General features: G+C 45.3%; 1 pseudogene; it reads left to right on the forward strand.

The window, feature by feature from the left end:
• The window catches only part of LOC140916994 (glutathione hydrolase-like YwrD proenzyme), a 35,579-nt pseudogene extending 21,021 nt beyond the window's left edge, over window positions 1–14,558 (forward strand).
• The last annotated feature ends 9,358 nt before the right edge of the window (window positions 14,559–23,916 follow it).

Here is a 23,916-nt window from a genome sequence, read left to right on the forward strand (position 1 = left end):
CTGGAAGGGAGGGGGGAGGAGGGGGAACGCAGCACGCTCGGGGAAGAGGCGGGGCCGGGGCGGGGATTTGGGGAAGGGGTCCAATAGGAGCAGGGAGGGGGTGGAGTTGGGGCAGGGACTTTGGGGAAGGGGTTGAAATGGGGGCAGGACAGGGGTGGGGAAGGGGTGGAGTCGGGGTGGGGCCGGGGCTGGGGCCAGGGGGCTGGGGCCACTGGTGCTGCGGAAAGTTGGTGCCTATGCCTCCTGGTATTGCTGATGTCCAGTGATGTGTTCTATGTCAATGTCTCTCGACCTCCTGATAGTATCCAACACCATGAGTTGCTGCATCAGCCGAGCATAGTGTTGACTGATTCCGCATTCTCTCAGCACTCGCTCATTACTGGGGTCCCATATGCCTAAGCTCCGATGATCAGTGTGTGCGTCTGGACCTGGTAACCCTTAGCTCTCAAGGTTTCGGCCAGAGGGGCATATTTCTCTACCTTTCAAGCTCGGGCATCCTAGAAGGCCGGGTTCCTGTTCTCGGCTGGCACTGTGACATCCACCATGATGATCTTCTTCCGGTCCACGTTGGTGATGACGATGTCTGGTTGCAGTTGGCTGTCAGTTCTGGGGATGGCGGATTTTATGGTAACCTTCCCCAAGGGTGGTGTGATGGCTCTGGCCAGGCAATCTTGGATGGTGTTGTGTTGCAGCTGCCGAGCTCTCGAAAGGGGCTTGCAGCTACACAGGACGTGGGGTAGCATCTTGTTGGCGTAGCTGCACTTCCTGCATCGCTTGTCCCGATTCCCATGGCGGACGGCTCCATTCAGTGGGACGCAGTTGAGCTGGGCCCTGTGGATGAACCTCCACTTGGCAAATTGGGTGAAACTGCTCCCAGGGAGGAAGTGGTTGCTGGCGTCCCACTTGCACGTCACCTCGAATGCTTTGCCCTGATCTGGCTTCTGTTTCAGGTTTTTCACATATTGGCAGCGGATGGCATCCTTCAGGGTCCCCTCCAGCATGGTTCTGGCTCTCGGAGTGATGATAGTGTGATCTGTATTCTTCACCTCTGGCACCAGGACTCCCAGCTCCTGGCGTTCCTCGCACCATGTTCAGTGGCAGCCGATACGCTTCTCCAGTTGTTGAGAACATAACCTATGAGTATCAGGGACTAATATATACTAAACTGCAAAATTATGCAATAGTTTCATGTGTGACCAGACATCCTCCTTTGCCCCCTCCCCCCAAAAATGTTTCTATTAGACAGAGTCATTTTTTCCATTAATGCAGTCGTAGAGAACTCACTAAATCAGTCTGTGTACGAGGGAGGAATTTCAGTTTTACATTTTCTCAAAATAACTCTTTTGGCCATTAAAATAGCTACTGCAATGTAATACCAACTCATCCAGCACCCATAAAATACACAAGCTTGGGGAAGGAAAGATAACAACACTTTAAGTTTTTGAGAGAGCACTGAATATTGTGTTCCAGGCCACATGCATTTTTTGACAGGTATAGAGGATGTGTGAATGATTGGCATGTGACTGTTTGCATCGCCAACATTCACTGTGTGTTGCAAATCTAGCCTAAGGGCTGGTCTACACTGGCAATTTACAGCGCTGCAACTTTCTCGCTCAGGGGTGTGAAAAAACACCCCCCTGAGTGCAGCAAGTTTCAGCGCTGTAAAGTGCCAGTGTAGACCGTGCCCCAGTGCTGGGAGCCCCTCGTGGAGGTGGTTTTTTAAAAGCGCTGGCTTTCCCAGTGCTCTGCCGCGACTACACAGCCACGTTAAAGCGCTGCTATGGCCACGCTTTAACATGGCCAGTGTAGACTAGCCCTTAGATTGTAGTGTAGATGTAGCCTAAGTTGACCCATGTTAGGTCAACTTACAGCCATGGCATTAATTACTGCAGTGGCTGATGTCTGCACTACCCTCCTTCTGTTGGTGGTGCGCGTCCTCACCAGGAGCACTTCCACTGACTGAAGAGGGGCACTGTGGGGTACTGAGAGCCAGGGCTCTCAGCTCTGCGCATCTCCCCACTAGCAGCCCAGCTGCCCTCACACCTGGAGCTTCTCGCCTCCAGTGGGGAGATCCACACCTGGAGTCCAGTTGGCTGCCATTCTCCCGGCTGGCTGCCGTTCTCCCGGTTGGCAGCAGAGCTCTGGGGTGTGTGTGTGTGGGGGGAAGTTGGGACCCCAGGACAGTAGCCCGGCTTGGGGCAATGACCCAGCAGAGGCCCGCCTAGGGAACTGGGAGCTAGCTTTCTTGTCAATTTCACGGCTCCAAATTGACAAGAGTGATAGCCAACAGCCAATGTAAAGAATGTAGTGTCTGCATAGTGTCTATGTCACCCTAACTACACTGACATAAGCCCTACGCCTCTTCTCGGGGTGGTTTTATCATGTCGGCACAGCAGGGGATTTACATCGGTGGGAGGAGCATTTCAGTGTGTACTCCACCACTGTTTTGTCAACGAAAGCTGACTTGTCGACAAAACTGTGTTGTGTAGACATGGCCTTAAACAAATGTTCGGGAGTCTAGTCGTAGCTGTTCAATATCTTTTTCTGGAAGAATTGCAAGGATAAAGAACTTGAAGTATTTCTCACATGAAGCCAGAGATCCTGCCAGGTTTCTGTTGTGAGGGTAAGGCTAAGTTTTCTTTCCCATGTTTGTTTGACACCAAGATTGAGGGTAATGCAGAGCACTATAAGTAATTCCTACAAAGTGACTTTTGTTTCCCTATTTCTTAACATGTTCTAGAGATGAGAGAGTTGAAACAGACCAATTGTCCCCTATCTTTTCATGAATTCTTGAGCCTAGCCACTGAAAGAATGAACTGTGAGGCAGAAGTATCTGATATTTGTGACACAATGTAATTGAAGGAGGCCAGTCTATCATCTTGTATTGTATCTTTAATTTTTGTTAATCCTTTTTCTATCCAAGTTGTCTTAAATGTGCCATTGGTCTTGATCCTGAGGCATGGGGTAGCTCATAGTGGTATGAGAAGAGAATTAGAAAGATCAGATGCTGTAATCATCTTAACAAGTTGCAAAATACCCCATGTAGAGGCAAAGACTGGATTTTTACTTAACGGTGTGGGTAGCCTCCTACAGTATATAAAAGGAGAGAGGGAATCAAATGGCATAGCTAAGCTTTTGTCAATCTCCAACCACGTTGGTGTGTATGCAGAGAGCTGCTGGAAGGGAACCACTTTACAACGGGATGCATTTAGAATGCTAGATAATATAGAAACAAATCTGGGAACCCCCTACTTCCAGTTGCCCAGGATTTTTTAATGGTCTTGCCTATTTATTTGAGGAAAGAGCAAAAGAGAGACCTTGAAAGGCAATAGACTAATGACACAAGTCATTCTTGGGCAGATATCAATTTTGGCTATTTCTATTCTCCCTAGAAAGTATAGTGGGAGGAGACACCACCTCTCTACATCCTTAGAAACTTCTTTCTATATATAGTTCATATTTCTAAAAACAATTTTGGGACGATTAGGACAGATATTAGCACCTTGCATATTGCCTTGTATATTTGAAATGGAAAATGCTGAAACTGAGAAGGAGCTGGTCTTTGGATATTTTCATTGCTTGTGATTTATTCCAGTTCATGCAAAAACCAGAGATCTTTCAAAAAATGTCAACTTAGATTCAATAATGATGGGATAGATGAGGATGGATTCTTCAATAGTACAAAAATGTCATCAGCATATAAACTGATTTTGTATTTTTTTCCTCTTTATAGTTACACCTTCAATAGCTGAGTGCTGACATATGTCTATTGCCAGTGGTTCAAGTGAGACATTAAAAAGGAGGGACAAGGGGATAACCCTGTTATGTCCCTCTTTCTAGTTGAAATGTGTGAGAAATAATTCCATTAGTTGATAGCAAAGCCAGGGGATTGCGGGTGGTTTTAAAGGATATTTTAAATATATTTCTTAAAGTAATGACCTGCATGAACTGCGTGAAAGACTCTTATGACAGCTCTCAAAATTCAAGAGAACAGAGTATTTCTAAATGTGATTTTTTTTTTTAAGTACCAACGCGTGCTAGCCTGCTTTTGTGTACTTTAGATAAGGGTGTTTACTTAAATTTGTTGGCAGGACTATGTTTGTACTTAACCAAACATATGATATACAATAGAAACCACTTATTGATCTAGGCATTACCTGGTCATAAAAGGACTACAGACTTTGGATCCTTCCTGGGCCTTATCTTTCAATGATATCAGTTGAATTTTACATGATGTCCCTTTGCAGGCAGATTCTGATCTTCGTTATACTCTACTGTCTTTGGAGTTAATCCAGATTATACAAGTAGAGACCAGAATCTGGCCCTTTGTTTTAATAAACAAAACCCACCCCAAAAAATTCAGGGCCAAATGCTGCTCATCATACTTATAGGAATATTCCCATTGACTTCAACTAGGATTAATTGTAGGAGTAAGGTGAGCAACACCTTAAGATGCAATTTAAATTGGGCCATAAAATAATGTTTTTTGTTGCACGCTAATGATTTTTATGTTCGCTGTTTTAGAGTCAGTGACAACTATAATAAAGGAAACTTGTTACCAGTAGGAAGTGACACAGTTTACTTCACTGTTGTCAATGCTCAAGGCAATGCCAGTTCTTTCATCAATAGCAACTATATGGGCTTTGGCATAGGACTGGAACCAGGTGGCTGTGGATTTACTTTACAAGTGAGAAGTTTTTTCCAAACATAACTTGTTTTAGTCTGCATGAAAACTCTCCAAAAAAGCAGTTAGAGTGCTTTGCTATACAGTATCCTAAAGTTACATTTCTTAATGTATATTTTCTTATTAATTTAGATCAGACTGTGAAATGAGTTGACCAGTGTTTAAAAAACAAATAAACAAATCTTCATAGGTATTTCTTTGGCTTTATACCAAGTTTGCACGATAAATTCTTTATAAACAAAGTTTGATGCTTCAAGCTCAGACTTGCCTGACACTTGCTGTTAAGAGCATAAACAGCCATGGTCAGCAGGTCACCATAATGACATGTCCAGTCAGTTTTTAGTAGATGGAGAACAATGGGACCCATATAGATTTTTCAATACTCTCCTACATAAGCAACTACATACATTCTTCCTTGGATCATTTCTTGGGCAGTGAAAATGAATTAGCCTTTGCTAATTTATTTTTGGCCAGTTAATACTAGCTATAAGTAACTATGGATATGGAATTGCAAAATTCATATTTTCAAATTTTATTTTATCCCCCACAGCCAAGAAAAATTGGTATACATTTGTGATACATTCAAATTTTATATTTTTAGAGTGTACATTTTCATTTGAATTTGTATTATAAAAAGTCTTTGGCACATGAGAGAACCTTAATAGATTGTAAGCAGTGGTGAGTTGGAGCTGGTTCGCTAGAATCGGTTGTTCAATTTAGAAGCCCTTTTAGAACCGGTTGTTCCGCGAGGGACAACCGGTTCTAAAAGGGCTTCTAAATTTAACCGGTCAAAAGTGGCGCCTTAGGCGCCGACTCCAGGGGTGCTCCAGCCCTGGTGCACCCAAGGGGAAAATTTGGCGGGTGGGTGCAGCTCTCCGCCCCACCCCCAGCCCCAGCTCACCTCTGCTCCGCCTCCGCCTCCTCCCCTGAACGTGCTGCCCCGCTCTGCTTCTCTGCCCCCACAGGCTTCCCGCGAATCAGCTGTTTGCGCGGGAAGCTGGGGCAGGCTGAGAAGCAGGCCGCAGCTTCCCGCTCAGGCCCAGGGAGGCGGAGGTGAGCTGGGGTGGGGGGGAGGGGCACGAGGAGGGCCGCCCGCGCCACAGCAGGTAACTCGGGGGTGGAGGGGGGCATGCAGGGGAATCTCTCCCTGCCCCAGCTCACCTCCGCCACCCTTGGCCTGAGTGCGAAGCCACCGCCTGCTTCTCAGCCCTCCCAGGCTTCCCGCTAAACAGCTGATTCGCGGGAAGCCGGGGGAAGGGGCGGAGAAGCAGAGCGGGGTGGCGCGTTCAGGGGCGGAGGCGGAGTGGAGATGAGGCGATCTGGGGCTGGGCGCGGGGTGGGGAGCTGCTGGTGGGTGCTCTGCACCCACCAAATTTTCCCCTTGGGTGCTCCAGCCCTGGAGCACCCAGGGAGTCAGTGCCTAAGGCACCACTTTTGATGTGATCAGTGCGGGAGCGGCCGCTCCCCCTGCTCCCCCCCTAGTTACGCTCCCCCACCCCTAGGAGCCTGAGGGACCTGCTGGATGCTTCCTGGGAGCTGCCCCAGGTAAGCACCTCCGGGACTCCCCACCTTGCCCCCCCGGCAGGTGCCTCTGGCTCTTAGGGGCGGGGTGGGGTAGGCACCCACTACGGTGGCCCACGAGACCCTCCTGCCTGGTTCTAGGGGCAGTCAGGGGACAGGAGAGGGGGGTGGATAGGGCAGGGGTCCTGGGGGGGGTGTCAAGGAACGCAGGGGGTTGGATGGGGCAGGAGTCCCAGGGGGCGAGGGTGGGCAACGACCCCCTCGTGGGGTGAGGAGGGAACCCTTTGTTAAGATTTTGGCAGCTCATCACTGGTTGTAAGTGTTATACCTAGATAAAATATGTAGAAATATCTTGTTCTTTTCTCTAGCAAAATGGCTAAGCCACATCACATTAAGTAATATGCATTAAACAGAAGTAAAGACTAGAAGTGGCAGTTCAAAAATTAATAATTTGGAGATTATGAATTATAAATATATGTGAATATTGCCAAGACTATTGAGAGATTGAGGTTATTTCATACGTTTTGTTTTTGAGAATTTGCTGTCTAAAGTACCTTTCATACCCTATACACTCCTGAGGGAATTCTGCGCCAAAAAAATAAAAATTTTGCACACAATATGCATTGCAATTTTGTCAATAAATAAACGTGGCTCCAGTATGGCAGTGGGGACGCACAGGCCACTGGCTGCATTGAGGTGGGAGATCACCCTGAAGCCACCACCAGTACAGAGACTCGACAGGGAGGCTGCACCTGACCCTGACACAGTGCAAGGGCCGGGCCTGCCCCAGAAACACCCAGGGGCCCTTCCCCTCTGCACCAGGTGCACCAGGTTTGGGTGGGTAGGCTCAGCCCAGCAGGATCCAAGTGTGGAGGGGATTAGGGTGGGGGGATCCAGGTGTGGGGTGAGAGTTCTTTGTGTGGAGCAAGCTGGGTGCGGGCGGCTCAGTGGGAGATCCAGATGCACCAGGGGTCATGGGGGCAAGGGGGTTCCAGGTGCAAAGGCAATGGGTCTCTGCCGGGGATCCAGGCGAAAGTGGTTGGGGCTCAGCCCAGGGGATCCAGCTAGTGTTGCCAGGTGTCTGATTTTTGGCTCCAGTTTGATGGGCCTCCTTAACAGGAGAGCCCCAGCTGCTGCCAGGGAGATGCCGGGCTCCCACTTGCCCCCGCGATTCCCCTATCCTCTTTTCTTCCCCATCTCATCCTCCTTCCCCAGTACCCCATACCCCTCTCCTCACTCCCACATTCCCTTGCCGTATTCCACCCCACCGTCCTTACCTTGCACACTAGAATTAAAGAATAATACTTAAAGAACCATTTGGCTTTTAATGGTTGGATTGAACTCTCACTTGAATATCATAAAATGGTCAGTTTTATCATGTTAAAAATAAATAGAGACTAAGGGCAATATTTTCAGTGTCTAAGTGACTTATGAGTCTAAGTTTCATTTTAAGAAGTGACTTAGGCACATAGGAGCCTCAGTCCTGTTAACTTTCAAGGAGTCTTAGGCTTCTAAGGCTTAAGTCACTTTTGAAAATGGGACTTGAGTCCCTAAGCCCTGGTCTACACTAGGAGTTGAGGTCGAATTTAGCAGTGTTAAATCGATTTAACCCTGCACCCGTCCACACGACGAAGCCCTTTTTTTCGACTTAAAGGGCTCTTAAAATCGATTTCCTTACTCCACCCCTGACAAGGGGATTATCACTGAAATCGGCCTTGCTGGGTCGAATTGGGGTATTGTGGACGCAATTAGACGGTATTGGCTTCCGGGAGCTATCCCAGAGTGTTCCATTGTGACCGCTCTGGACAGCACTCTCAACTCAGATGCACTGGCCAGGTAGACAGGAAAAGGCCCGCAAACTTTTGAATTTCAATTTCCTGTTTGGCCAGCATGGCAAGCTGCAGGTGAGTGTAGAGCTCATCGGCAGAGGTGACCACGCAGAACTCATCAGCAGAGATGACCATGATGGAGTCCCAGAATCGCAAAAGAGCTCCAGCATGGACCGAACGGGAGGTACGGGATTTGATCGCTGTATGCGGAGAGGAATCCATGCTATCAGAACTCCGTTCCAGTTTTCGAAATGCCAAAACATTTGTCAAAATCTCCCAGGGCATGAAGGACAGAGGCCATAACAGGGACCCGAAGCAGTGCCGCGTGAAACTTAAGGAGCTGAGGCAAGCCTACCAGAAAACCAGAGAGGCAAACGGCCGCTCCGGCTCAGAGCCCCAAACATGCTGCTTCTATGACGAGCTGCATGCCATTTTAGGGGGTTCAGCCACCACTACCCCAGCCGTGTTGTTTCACTCCTTAAATGGAGATGGAGGCAATACGGAAGCAGGTTTTGGGGACGAGGAAGATGATGATGATGATGAGGTTGTAGATAGCTCACAGTAAGCAAGCGGAGAGACCGGTTTTCCCAACAGCCAGGAACTGTTTCTCACCCTGGACCTGGAGCCAGTACCCCCCAAACTCATCCAAGGCTGCCTCCCAGACCCGCCAGGTGGAGAAGGGACCTCCGGTGAGTGTACCTTTTAAAATAGTATACATGGTTTAAAAGCAAGCATGTTTAATGATTAATTTGCCCTGGCATTTGCGGCTCTCCTGGATGTACTCCCAAAGCCTTTGCAAAAGGTTTCTGGGGAGGGCAGCCTTATTCCGTCCACCATGGTAGGACACTTTACCACACCAGGCCAGTAGTACGTACTAGGGAATCATTGTAGAACAAAGCATTGCAGTGTATGTTTGCTGACATTCAAACAATGTCATTCTTTATCTCTCTGTGTTATCCTCAGGAGAGTGATAGAATTCATGGTCACCTGGTTGAAATAGGGTGCTTTTCTTAAGGGGACATGCAGAGGTGCCCCTTCCTGCTGGGCTGTTTGCCTGTAGCTGAACAGAAATGTTCCCCACTGTTAGCCATGGGGAGTGGGGAGGGCAGAGGGGCTAGCCACGTGGTGGGGGGGAGGCAAAATGCGACCTTGGAACGAAAGCACATGTGCTATGTATGTAATGTTAACAGCAAGGTTTACCGTGAAGAGTGTACCCACTGTTCTATAAAATGTGTCTTTTTAAATACCACTGTCCCTTTTTTTCTCTCCACCAGCTACATGTGTTTCAAGGATCACAGGATCTTCTCCTTCCCAGAGGCTAGTGAAGATTAGAAGGCGAAAAAAACGCACTTGTGATGAAATGTTCTCTGAGCTCATGCTGTCCTCCCACACTGACAGAGCACAGACAAATGCGTGGAGGCAGACAATGTCAGACTGCAGGAAAGCACAAAATGACCAGGAGGAGAGGTGGTGGGCTGAGGAGAGTAAGTGGCGGGCTGAAGAGAGGGCTGAAGCTGAAAGGTGGAGGCAGCATGATGAGAGGAGGCAGGATTCAATGCTGAGGCTGCTGGAGGATCAAACCAATATGCTCCAGTGTATGGTTGGGCTGCAGGAAAGGCAGCAGGAGCACAGACCGCCACTACATCCCCTGTGTAACCAACCGCCCTCCTCCCCAAGTTCCACAGCCTCCTCACCCAGACGTCCAACAAAGCAGTGGGGGGGCCTCTGGCCACCCAGCCACTACACCCCAGAGGATTGCCCAAGCAACAGAAGGCTGGCATTCAATAAGTTTTAAAGTTTTAAACTTTTCAAGTGCTGTGTGGCCTTGTCCTTCCCTCCTCCACCACCCCTCCTGGTGCTTCTCTCCTCCACCACCCCTCCCAGGCCACGTTGGCAGTTATCCCCCTATTTGTGTGGTGAATTAATAAAGAATGCATGAATGTGAAGCAACAATGACTTTATTGCCTCTGCAAGCGGTGATCGAAGGGAGGAGGGGAGGGTGGTTAGCTTACAGGGAAGTAGAGTGAACCAAGGGGCGGGAGGTTTCATCATGGAGAAACAAACAGAACTTTCACACCGTAGCCTGGCCAGTCATGAAACTGGTTTTCAAAGCTTATCTGATGCACACCGCACCCTCCTGTGCTCTTCTAACTGCCCTGGTATCTGGCTGTGCGTAATCAGCAGCCAGGTGATTTGCCTCAACCTCCCACCCCGCCATAAATGTCTCCCCCTTACTCTCACAGATATTGTGGTGCGCACAGCAAGCAGTAATAACAGTGGGAATATTGGTTTCGCTGAGGTCTAACTGAGTCAGTAAACTGCGCCAGCGCGCTTTTAAACGTCCAAATGCACATTCTACCACCATTCTGCACTTGCTCAGCCTGTAGTTGAACAGCTCCTGACCACTGTCCAGCCTGCCTGTGTACGGCTTCATGAGCCGTGGCATTAAGGGGTAGGCTGGGTCCCCAAGGATAACTATAGGCATTTCAACATCCCCAACGGTTATTTTCTAGTCTGGGAAGAAAGTCCATTCCTGCAGCTTTTGAAACAGACAAGAGTTCCTGAAGATGCGAGCATCATGTACCTTTCCCGGCCATCCCACGCTGATGTTGGTGAAATGTCCCTTGTGATCCACCAGTGCTTGCAGCACTATTGAAAAGTACCCCTTGCTGTTTATGTACTCGCCGGCTTGGTGCTCTGGTGCCAAGATAGGGATATGGGTTCCGTCTATGGCCCCACCACAGTTAGGGAATCCCATTGCAGCAAAGCCATCCACTATGACCTGCACATTTCCCAGGGTCACTACCCTGGGTATCAGCAGATCTTTGATTGCATTTGCTACTTGCATCACGGCAGCCCCCACAGTAGATTTGCCCACTCCAAATTGATTCCCAACTGACTGGTAGCTGTCTGGCATTGCAAGCTTCCACAGGGCTATTGCCATTCGCTTCTCAACTGTGAGGGCTGCTCTCATCTTGGTATTCATGCGCCTCAGGCCAGGGGAAAGCAAGTCACAAAGTTCCACGAAAGTGCCCTTACGCATGCGAAAGTTTCGCAGCCATTGGGAATCGTCCCAGACCTGCAACACTATGCGGTCCCACCAGTCTGTGCTTCTTTCCCGGGCCCAGAATCGGCGTTCCACGGCATGAATCTGCCCCGTTAGCACCATGATGCCCGCATTGCCAGGGCCCATGCTTTGAGAGAAGTCTGTATCCATGTCCTCATCACTCTCGTCACCGTGCTGAAGTTGCCTACTCGCCCGGTTTTGCTTTGCCAGGTTCTGGTGCTGCATATACTGCTGGATAATGCGCATGGTGTTTAATGTGCTCCTAATTGCCAAAGTGAGCTGACCGGCCTCCATGCTTGCCGTGGTATGGCGTCTGCACAGAAAAAAGGCGCGGAACAATTGTCTGCCGTTGCTCTGACGGAGGGAGGGGCGACTGATGACATGGCTTACAGGGTTGGCTTACAGGGAATTAAAATCAACAAAGGGGCTGGCTTTACATCAAGGAGAAACAAAAACAACTGTCACACAGAATGGCCCCCTCAAGGATTGAGCTCAAAACCCTGGGTTTAGCAGGCCAATGCTCAACCCACTAAGCTATCCCTCCCTCTGGTATTTCAGGCAGGACTTCACGGAGGGAGGAAGGAAGGGGGAGCAAATGAATACCAAACAAATCTGGTCTATTTCTTGTTTTGATTCACTCCATCTATCTTTTACATCTTTGGCTGGCAGCAGACGGTGCAGAGGACTGCTAGCCACCCTCATCTCCTGCCTACTCGGCAGAAGGTGGTACAATAGGACTGCCTACAGGACTAAAGAGAATGACCTGGTCGAGTCACTCCTGATTTAGTCCCTGCACCCATATCTGCCTAGGCGCTCCTGACCGACCTTACCGAGGCGGCCAGGAGCACCTCGGACATGATGAGGATGGTTTTAAGGCCTATTGTACCGTCTGCTGCCACAAGGCAATGGGTTGCTGCTGCTGTGTAGCAATGCAGTACCACGTCTACCAGCACCCAGGAGACATGGTGACAGTGAGCTGAGCGGGCTCCATGCTTGCCGTGGTATGGCGTCTGCACAGGTAACTCAGGAAAAAAGGCGCGAAATGATTGTCTGCTGTTGCTTTCACAGAGGGCATGATGACATGTATCCAGAACCTCCCACGACAATGTTTTTGCCCCATCAGGCATTGGGATCTCAACCCAGAATTCCAATGGGCAGCAGTGACTGCGGGAACTGTGGGATAGCTACCCACAGTGCAACGCTCCGGAAGTCGACGCTAGCCTCGGTACTGTGGAAGCACTCCGCCGAGTTAATGCACTTAATGCATTTAGAGCATTTTCTGTGGGGACACACAATCGACTATATAAAAACGATTTCTAAAAAAAACGACTTCTATAAATTTGACCTAATTTCGTAGTGTAGACATACCCTCAGTGACATAGGCACTTCTGAAAATTGTTCCCCAAGACTGAATCTGTGATCTCCAAGGAATTTGTAATACACTTGTTTCTTGGCATGGTACTACTTATATATTTTCTTGAATCGACTGTGTTGGCACTAACTGTTCTACGTGTGCCTTTTTCTTCTTTTTTTAATCAGTCTTCAGATTCTCTGCCTTGTTCTGTCTTACCTCATTTGGGTATGGTATTTTTATTTATTGCCTTCTTTCACTTTCTTTTACTTCCACACTTTGTAACATACTGTATCGGGTTTGTCATACGAAACACAATTGTGTGCTGCCCTGCGTACCATGTGCATTCCCTATGAAATGCAAGATATCCTTAAGTATATCTGCTTCCTCCCTTCAAAGAATGCAGTTGCTGCACAGGGATGACAGGTGAAAGAGGGAAAGAAAATGAGAGTAACTTTTGCGGGGAAGTGGTCCTAAGTTACATAAAAGGGGAGTAGACAGAGAAAAAGAGCCAAGTGAATATAAAGGAACAGAACATTGTGATTATGCAATACAGAAAATCAAACATACCCCATACATTATATAGATGGAAGGATATGCACAAGCATGCAGGTTTATGGGAGTAGTTGACGTTGATCATGAGGGGATTGTACTGATGGCTGGTCCTACTTCATGCATGCACTGATCATTAAATCAGCAACACATGTTCAACCATAGACCATTCCAGCTAAGCTCTGCTGTCATGATACAGCTGGGGGAGTCAGAACTATATAGCAGATTTTGAATACACTCATTGTAAATGCTTCAGTATACAGACACTCTCCACAAGCAGAGACATGTTTTGGAATGTACCCATCTGGAACACTTACAACAGCTGCACATGGCTTCCATCATAAGAATGGTAAACTCCCGAATACATTTGACAGATGCTGGACAGGCAGGATGCTCCAACACAGCAGAAACAGTACTAAACCACACAGCAAGAAAATATAGTCTCCTTAGCTAGTCTTATTCGGGTCACTCAGCATAATATTGTCACTTTCACCCTTTGAACAAAATATACAGTATACTGAGTGGACAGACAATAAGTTTTGAGTACATGCTTGCAGAGGGGCTGTGTTCCCATTGTACTGTGTTGTATCCTGCACAGATGTGTTGGTTTTATGTCTGGCAGCTGGCAGAATGCATATTGTGTGGGTGTGAGACACATTATATAGTTTCTGCTGATTGGAGTGGAAAGGTGGGACCGAGAACTGACTGCATGTGACCATTGTTGCAAATTTCAAGTATTGGGTCATTGTTTAGCATGTCTGCTCCTTCCCCAACCCACACTCCCTTAGAACTTTTCTTGTCTGTGTTCCCAGGCCAAACTTACCCGTAGAGGGGAGCAGGAGCTCCACAGAGAGTCACTGACTTCAGTGATGAGGCCCAGAAATGGACCCCACACTTCAGAGGCATGATGCTAGGCCCAAACAGTTTTACAGTGGTCACTATTAAAATGCTGCCATTTGAGAGCTGTTCACTGTTTTTAGTATGATCATACTCAGGCCATTTCCCCAGGAGTGCATGGGCGGGCTTGTTTGTGTATAGTCTCATCACCTGCCTATATCCAAGAGCCTACTTGGGTGCTCCACGTCTTGCATAGGAATAGCTTTTGTGAGCTGCTCTCGCTGCTGCCCAGCTTTGGGTACATGTTGGTGATGCCACGTGTGATGTCAGTCAATGGACTAGCTGGCCAACAACTGGAAAAGCTAGTAACTATTGTGCATGCTTACTTTAGGCTGCATGGTTCTTGTCCAGCCAGATGAATTGTGTTTGGCAATCCCGGGGGGTTTATTCTATTAATAAGGGTTTGTATTTGTTTTCTAGAATAGAGAATTCAATTTCTCACTATCTCCCAGTCACCTGAACTGCCTCACCCTGAGAAAACAGCCGTACCACATGATCATTCCTGCCCTTGCTACTGCAGCAGACACTGGGGACCTCTTGTGCTCCTTTGAAGTAATGGGTGGGTTCATGCAGCCTCCATGACACGTGCAGGATGTAAGTAATGTTAGTCCTTTGGGATGTGTGGCAGAACATCAGAAGGATTCACTGCTTATTTAAGAGCCTTTCATTTCAGTAGCCTCTGGACAGGCCATGAAAACACACAGCACAGCAGAGCAGAGGCCTTGCTGATCTATGTGCTTTATCCCAGTGCTGACTGATCAGCCATCAGCCAGTTTCAGATCAATTTCATGTTCTGTTTCTACCAAAGGACTCTGAGATGTTAAACACTGTATAATTTATATCAAAGGTCTCATTCTTCAAAGACAGTGTACAAGCACTGCATGCAATTTTGAAGTGTATTAAAGATTGATATGAGGATATTTTCCTAGAGTCTAATCTGTCTTACTTTAATCATCTCTTTGAAGCCTGCTTGGGGAATCGGTAGCAAGCAGAGTTGGGTAAATGCTTCAGTTAAAATTTGTGTGAATTTTGGTTTGAAGTTTTAAATGAATTCTCTCTGCCTGTGTTCACTTTCTACGATTATTCTAGTTAACAATGGCAAAAATATTAACAGCAAATGTTAGATGACTATTGCAGCATATTTGTGGAAAACTAATTAAAGAGCGCTTAGAGTTACACTCACCCAAACAGGGGAGTTTTAAAAAAAAAACAAAAAACAAAGTCCATTCCTGGACCACAGTAACTCATTTTCGATTATCTTGTTTTGTGCCTTGACACTTTGACAGGTGCATTAGAAATTGAAAGAGAATATAAACTAAAGGAGAGGGAAAATTAATTGCCCAATGTGCCCTAAGAATTGGTTTCCTGTCTAGAGTGACCACCTTTGTTGCATGGAAATAAGGGAAAAGTACATGAAAAGTAAGGAACAATGCTTTTTCTTAAGAGACATTTTAGGGAAACACCATTCCCATTAACATATCATGTATTTTTCTCTCAAGTGTACTTTTCTGCTGCCCTTCAGTATAGAATGCAATGATCATAAGCTTCAATTTAATGTTTAAAATGGTACTCATCAGTTTTAAAATTTCAATGCCTCTGTTTTTTTAAATCACTTCATAAAATACTACATGTACAATTGAAATTCACTTTAATCTGAAACTCAGCCTTAATGGAATCAATATTTAGCAGTTTTCTACAATCTGTCCAAGTCTGTTAACACAATTAACATATTCTTTCCACAGCTGCATTGCAGGTAGGAATGGACATAAATAAATTCCATGAATTTTAAGAAAGTGGGAGAAGGAGGTGGCTACCATCTTTCAAACTCCATCACTTTCCCGGCACACAACACTCAAGCAAGCAGTTAAGGGCAGCAGGCACATAGTGAGGTACCTCATCCAGTGCATCAAATTCCCCAATATCAACTTATATGGGTGAAACCAGACAATCACTATGCTCTTGAATGAACTCGCACAGAAAAAGAAAAAAACCCATATCATCTGTGGGCACACACTTTTCATAAAGCAGTCACTTCATATCTGATTTTTCAATACTTGTCCTCAAAGGAAACCTGCATAACACCTTCAGAAGGCGAGCCTGGGAACTTATGTTCATAACTCTATGAGACATCAAAAACCATGGACTGGACAGGGACCCTGGTTTTATGGCTCATTACTACAGTTTGTAAGGCACCAAACTGCCTGCTACACTTAATTGCCTGCTTCAAACACTTTATGCATAACAATCTAACCCACAGTTGCCCACTTTATTTCAAGTAACTGCCTCCAACATGCATTATCCCTTCTGCTTAACAATCTGTCCTAATTTGCAATTAGCTGAGACCCTCAACTTCCTGAAGAAGCGCCTTGTGTAGCTTGAAAGCTTGTACTTTCCACCACCAGAAATTGGTCCAATAAAATATTATCTTGCCCACCTTGTCTCTTTCATATCCTGGGACCAACAGCTACAACAACACTGCAAAGAAGTAGTTATGACATTATCCAGCAAAAATAATTAGAAAAACATTTAACTGTCATCAGCAACTTGTTTATTAATTGCTACTACCTGAGGTAGCCTATGCTACTAAAGAGAGCACAGGTACAATTTTTCTGATTCTGCAAATATATTTTAAAATCTGATATGATTAACAGTACTGATCCCTTTTAAACTATAGATCTCAAAACACTTTGCAAAGGTGGGTAAATGTTTCCCTCCCCCCCTCCATTGTTAATATTGTCTCCATTTTGCAGATGGACTCAGAGAGTTTTAATGACTGGCCAAATCAATGGCAGAGCCAAGAGTACAACCCAGGTCTTCTTGCTCCCAGTCCATTGCGCTAGCCTCTGAACCATTCAGTCTAAAGGGAAAGGTTCTGCACAGTGCTGTGTGCTACCACCGTGAACATGTAGAAACTGTATCAGGTGTTCCACGTGCTTTGGGGGAATACAATTTACACAGCCAGGAGGTGCCCACAATATGCTAGTTTGTGCTGATTAACATGCTGCCACTACCATGCACGGTATGCAGTACAAGTTGCTTGCAGTACATTACTAATAGTGCTTTGCACTTGCATGGCCCCTTTCATCTGAAAATCTCAAAGCCATTTAGAAAGGTGGGCAAGTATTACTGTCCCTGTACTACAGAGAGGGGAACGGGCTAATAGTCGTCAAGTGACTTGTCCAAAGTGAATCAGTGGCAGAAATACGAATAGAGCTCAAGCTAGCCTAGTCCTCTGCTTTTATCTTTTAAACACTGACACAGGTTCAGTGTTGTATGCAACATCACAGTCATACATACACACGGTCAAAAAGTAGCTCTTGTTGAAACAGACAGTTTGACCAGAGAACACTGTGAATGAGGGCTCTAAGAGCATTCTGAGTCCCAGGGCGGTTGTACCAAGGCATTAGTTCATGTCCAAAGATGACCATTTTGTGTAATTGTTGCGTTGATGAAACTGGCTGTATAGCACCATCGCATGCAACAGAACACTCAATAAGAGTATTAACACGGACAAAGGCAAAACAGAAAGAAAAAGAAAAAACAGCTAATGACTAAGAAGTGTAATTCAGCTGCCCAAGCAGGAGAATTGGGCTGTTCCCTAAACTATCAAGACCAATCCAGAATAAGATTCACAGAACTCCACCCACAGAATCCACTAGCACAAACAATTCCAGTAGCAGCATTACATCATTAGAGCCCAGACTCAGTGATTATACTCTTTTAGCAAAATGCAGTAGCCTTGCAGTTTCTCAAAACTGGCTGGTTAATAATGCTGGTGAGACAAAAATTGCAATTATTTTTTCTGTTCTTTGCTGAATTTCAGTACTGCTGGCAATCTTCCAACAGCTTTACTACTTGCACACTAAGCATTATATGCCTGTCACGCACACTATGGCACTGTGAGGCTATACTTGGCAATGATGTTGCACACTAACAAGTGTAGTTCCTATGTAATGTAGCTGTCAGTGATCTGACAAATAGTAGGTTTGTGGGGGCTGGTTTGTGCTGCAGTCAAAGTAGCTTGCGTGTCCCTGCAAGAGGGATGTGTGTATATTAAATGTTACTTGTGGAATGGCTATCCAGTTTTGTTCGACAATCCCAAGAAATCTGGTGCTGGGGCTGCGTTAGTACCTCCACCACAGAAGTAACTACATTAGAATTCCTTGGCTGAATCAACTAATTGGCAGCAGATAATATGGAAGTTTTGCAGTCAGTTTTGTGCAGGAGAGCCTGGCCAGCTCTGATGTTAGCAGAACTGAGGTCCTCACTGAGAGCTCTTTTGCAGGGTGTGGTGATTGATATATGTCCGTAGGCGGTGTGGCTGGGGAAAATAATAGCTACAGCGTAGAGATTTTATGGATGGTTGTGGAAAACATGAACAATGTAGCACCTGTGTATTGGGAGGTTGGCTGCTCATGTGTGAGTCTGTTTCAGTTTGTATACGGAGAAGCTGTGGATGGAGGCAGGTGCTAGAGGTCATTAAGGGCTCTTTTCTAAACAATTGGCTGAAAGGCTCCATGCTGTGGAGGTAACAGGTGATGACATATTAATCAGACACTCTTGGCAGCAGTTTAAGCCAGAATGTGCCCATGTGACCAGTCATGATACAGTGGTTCTCAACCAGGGGTACGCATACCTCTGGGGTATGCAGAGGTCTTCCACGAGGTACATCAACTCATCTAGATATTTGCCTAGATTTACAACAAGCTACATAAAAAGCACTAGTGAAGTCAGTACAAACAAAAATTTTATACAGACAAAATCAGAAAGTAAGCAATTTTTCAGTAATAATGTGCTGTGACACATTTGTATTTTTATGTCTGATTTTGTAAGCAAGTAGCTTTTAAGTGAGGTGAAACTTGGGGTATGCAAGACAAATCAGACTCCTGAAAGGGATACAGTAGCTGGAAAGGTTGAGAACCACTGGCATAATAAACACTAATAAAAATTGTGAGGGTTAGATTGTAAAAACACACCTGTATTGCGTGACCTATCCATGCCAGTATGAACATAATGCATTGCTTGTATTTTCCACAACCTTTCACAAAAACACCTTTATGCAGCAGCATTATTTTCCCCAGCTACACCACCCAGATGTGTGTCATTCAGAGATAACACCCAACCAACAATGGGCACCTCAGTCCATTATCCCATGGCTGATGGTTGCCAGTACCCAGTGCTGCACAGGAAGGTGCAAGAAACCCCATACTGAGATTATTATGGAAAGATGCCCAAAGGGGAAGTATCTTCCTAATCTTTGTCAGCTAATGGCTTTGTTGATGAACCAAGACAGTTTGCATACCTTATAAGTTTTTTATTCTTTCTGAGCTAACTGGAATGAGCTCATTATTCATGCAAATACCTAATTCTTTTCACAATCCTACTAAGCTCTTGACTACAATTGTATCTTGTAGCAATGAGTTCCATGCGTTAATTATAAATTATGTAAACAAGTATTTCCTTTTATCACTTTTAATGCAGGGTATAGGTGGTTGTCATATAAACATGAGGACTAAATTAGCTATTTTTCAGAGCCATCTGTGCTGCATTCGTCAGTGGAGATGACAGTTGCTGTCACTGATTGAGGCTGATAGGCACTGCTATGCACACTCTCAGTCACACAGTTTGCTATGGACTTGCTGCTGTCCGCTGTGCATGACCAGCTGCCCTAGCACTGTTCAGGATGGCAGGTCCAGTTCAGATTACATTACGATCTGCAATCTGCATGTAAAACTGCCCAAATGGTATTATTTATTGGACTTCCTAGTTATAGACAATATATGGAACACTGGCTATGCCTGTTTGTGAAACTGGCTGTATAACGTCATAGCATGCAACATGCTGAAATGCTGAACAGTTCCTGTATAAATGTTGTACACTGGAAGTGTGATGAAGAGCAAGGCTGAGCACATGGAGAATTAATCAGTCAGTGCCTAGAAGGGCAGTTATATGTATCTGAATGTGGTATATTGATCATCTGGCCATTTGTTTAAATAGAAAGCAGAGTTGTGCAGAATGGTATGGCATTGCTATTATTACCAGGATGTGTTCATGGCCTCAGAATGAGTCACAAACTTCTCTTCACATATATATGGGCCAGAGGCATGAAAGCGAAATTTCCTTAGTTCTGTTCAAGCATGTCCATTCTGAATTTTCCTGGAGATGGTGAACTGGTTTTCTGGTAATGTCTGCCCTGCACTGCTGTTGAGAGCAATTCATATGCAGAATAGCCGAGATCATTTGGTTTTGTCTCAAAATAAGAACGGTAGATTAGGTTTTCCAGCCTTCTCATTCTGATATCCAGGTACATATGGAGGGGGGTGACCCCTTCTTTAGCAAGGGCCAGTTCTTATCGCTGCAACAGTGACTCCTCCACTGATTTTAGATGGGCTGGCTGACCTGCTTAGGAACCTGGGTGTTGTTCAGTTTTGTTCTCACAAGTTTCTTTGGGGCCCTCTATTTATTTCTTGATTCCTCTCTGATTCAGATACAGTGGATGTCTCTGGTTGCCTGTTTCCTATATTTAACTTGGACATTGATTTTATTTTTAATACAGGGTGATGGTCTTATTAATATCATTGTGAGCATTACAGAGTATTGTAGAATTCAGATAATAGAACTGCAAGGCCAACCAAGATACCACCCATGTACTTTGTTAGCTATTTTTTTGCAGTGCTGTTATCAAGGATGCCAGTTATGGGAATGGTTCACTTGGAGCCAAATGGAAGTCACAAGTGCTCATCACTAGTAAGGGACTGGCCCCTAGAGAGCAGAGCTACTAGTTGCAATTGCAGCTGAAGCTTAATCATTTTAGTAGGCGCTATGTGTTTTACTTAACAAAATCCCCGGTTCCTTTTTCTTTCTGTTTATTATTACTGTTTTTTGTATCATAGTAACGCCAAAAGTCCTCAACTGAGATTGGGCCCCTTTTCATTACATGCCCTACCCACACATTGTAAGATGCAGCCCCTGCCCTCGCTAGACAAGCCAGAGAAAGGCACTCTTAATGTTACCCCCATTTTACAGCTGGAGACCAGAGGCCCAGAGAGACTGAGTAACTTGCACAAGGCCACAAAGGAAGCCTGGTGGCGAAGCCAGGAATTCAACTCAGATCTCCTGCGGCCCAGTTTGGTTCCTTAACCACAAGACCAACCTTCCTCTCCTACACAAAACAAGCTGCCCTCTATTGTCGTAAGAACAAAATAACATTGACCGAGATTTTAAAAAAATAAGGGGAGGCTGGGTACTCAGTCTCTGAAAAATCAAATCCATGTTTAGGCACTTAGGTAAGTGGCCTTTACTCTTAGGCATTGGTTATAGCAAGATCTCTGGAACATGAGGGCCATACCTGGCCCCACATCAGCTTTGCATTGCGTCATTGCTGATCCAGACCTGGGATAACAGGGGGGTCATTGGCTAAAGGGCAATATGCGGTAATGTCTCCTGCACCAAATCTGCTCCCCAAGGTGGGCACAAGGGTGTAGTTAAGTAAACAAGGGGCATGTCTTGGTCATCTCTGTGCCCCTGTGAGCTCCAGCTGCCATAGAACAAAGTGTGCAAATGTGCGCAGGGTGGTTTAAAGCCACCTGTGTGTCTCACTCACCCTCCCTGCAGTGAGTCATGCCAAGTGCTCTTTGGCAAGAGCTGAAGATAGGGTGTCGAGGTGTCTGGTTGTTGATTGGAAAGTCTGGTCATAAAGGGGACTTGACAGTGTCCGGTCAGATCTACTGACCAGACACCCAAAGTCTGGTTACTGCAGGCAGGGAGGCACCGAGTCATCACCCGTGCCAGCCCCTACTCACTCAGGGCCACCTCCTACCTGTGTCAGGCAGCTACAGCTCCCAGCCCCAGCTCTGCAGGCGAGTCCCTCCCGACCCACACGGGGGAGGGGGGAAGAGAGGGGAAGAGCAGCAAGCGACGGTGGCGAGAGGGAAAGAGGAGCGAAAGGAGATGGGTCCTCAGGAGGAAGGGGTGGGGCAGAGGCAGGGCCGCAGGGGGACAAGGCGGGGCAGGGAAGGTTCCAACCCTCCTGCTGTAGGTCCGGTTTTTGTATATTACAAAGTTGGCAACCCTAGCTGAAGATTGGGGCCATAATCTAGAATTCACTTAGTTCTTTCTTTTTATTATGCACTTCTATTGACATCACATGTTATGTAATTTTCTGGCATGAGTTTCGCATCTTCAAGACAGACAACACCCTTATGGGGTTAGTCATGTAAGAAAAAAAGGAGTGGAAATTTACTGGGGCAGGTGAAACTATAACTGGGCAAGTAAGCAGTTGTCCTTGTATCCTAAGCACAGAAAGTGGAGCTCTTACATATGAGTCGTAAGGTCTTAATCTGATCTTACAGTGGTGTAACTTCAGTGGAGCAACTCATCACGTACACACTTGTGGAAGTGAGATCACAATCAGGTCCCTGCTCTTAGTATAATTGTTGAGAAGAGTATTTTCTGCTCCTGTCCTGCATGTAAATTAGTTGTGTCATGGAAGACTGTCTATGTAACCAAATGCAGGATTGGTCCCTTAAATGACAATAAGAATAGAAACTCCAGCTTTTGACAAGACATATACTGGCTTCAGGATAGAAGAAATATATTGAATTACCAGATATCTCTAGTGCTAAAAGCACTGTCATTCTTAATTCCTTTGGTCTGGAAAAAATACTTCAATTCACAATTAAGTTATGCATTTAAAAACAAATTAAATAGGAAATTCTTGACCATATGTAATTTGTTACTTTTAAGAATATGGAAGTATACAATTTATTAACAGAACAGATTTTTGTATCTGGTTTCCAGATATCATATATTAAATATAACACAATTAAGGGAGGTTTCAGAGTAGCAGCCGTGTTAGTCTGGTATCTGCAAAAAGAAAAGGAGTACTTGGGGCACCTTAGTGCCCCAAGTACTCCTTTTCTTTTTACAATTAAGGGAGTATTCAGTTGAAGATTCATCTGGTTAAAGTATATACTCTCCTGCTGTTGATGAAATCTGAGAGATATTGTTTACATTTGGTTTACATTCTTCAAAGATAACACACACAATAACTTCAACCCTACACTATTGACAATCAGAGGATATTATCTCGTATAGAAGGAAATTACCAAGGCCAAAAGTTACAATACCCGGAGGGTTCCATGATGCCTCCACATCTGCACAAGAAAGTTCACTGTTTTTTTAAAGGTTCAAAGCCTACTTGCATTGCATGCATGAGTAGTCCTATTGAAGTCAAGTGTGCAATCAAATTGCATGAATGAAGAAGCAGGATTTGACTCTAAGTACATTGATTTTAAGACTGCTTTTTCAACACCTCTACTCCATAACTCCTGATACCTTCCATGAGTTGAAATGAGAAAAACCAAAAACAAAATAAAAACCAACTGCCCTAAAAATGAAGATTTAATGACACTTCTTGATATCTAATATTCGTTCTGTATGTTTTTAAACAAGTATCTTCACACAATAATTTTGCACCTTATTCCACTGACACAGAGGGTCTAATAGTTCAGACTGAAGTCTCCAAAAATTCCCATAATGATGTCAGTCCTGTTTAATCTTAAATTGACCATTTGTCTGTCTCTCTCTCTGCTCCTGTTCTGCAGAGTTTGAGGATATTCTCTTGTGTAACCTACGAGACAAAAGCACTTTCAAGTTCTTTGCTTTGTCTGAAAATTTTAAGTTTAGTGGTCCATTTCCTCTACGTGCCATATACTACTTAAAGGAAGACTAATTTTCATGTACTTACTATAGTATATTTCGCTGTCAGGAACAATTTTTTTTTTTTTACAAGCTAGTGTGTTTTAGCATTTGCTATTTTTATATTATCTATTCCTAAGATTATTTCTTGCAGTTAAAACTCCAAACATTTTCATTCCAATAATATTTTTTGAAATAGTTACTATTTTCTACCAATATTTGCGTGGTTTAGATGTGACAAAAATGGCTGCTAACAAATCTGGATTAAATCTGAATTTAGACTATAATGACAATTAATACAAAAGGACACATCTTT

The sequence above is a fragment of the Lepidochelys kempii genome, chromosome 9 (assembly GCF_965140285.1).
Source record: "Lepidochelys kempii isolate rLepKem1 chromosome 9, rLepKem1.hap1, whole genome shotgun sequence".
NCBI classification, from domain to species: Eukaryota; Metazoa; Chordata; order Testudines; family Cheloniidae; genus Lepidochelys; species Lepidochelys kempii.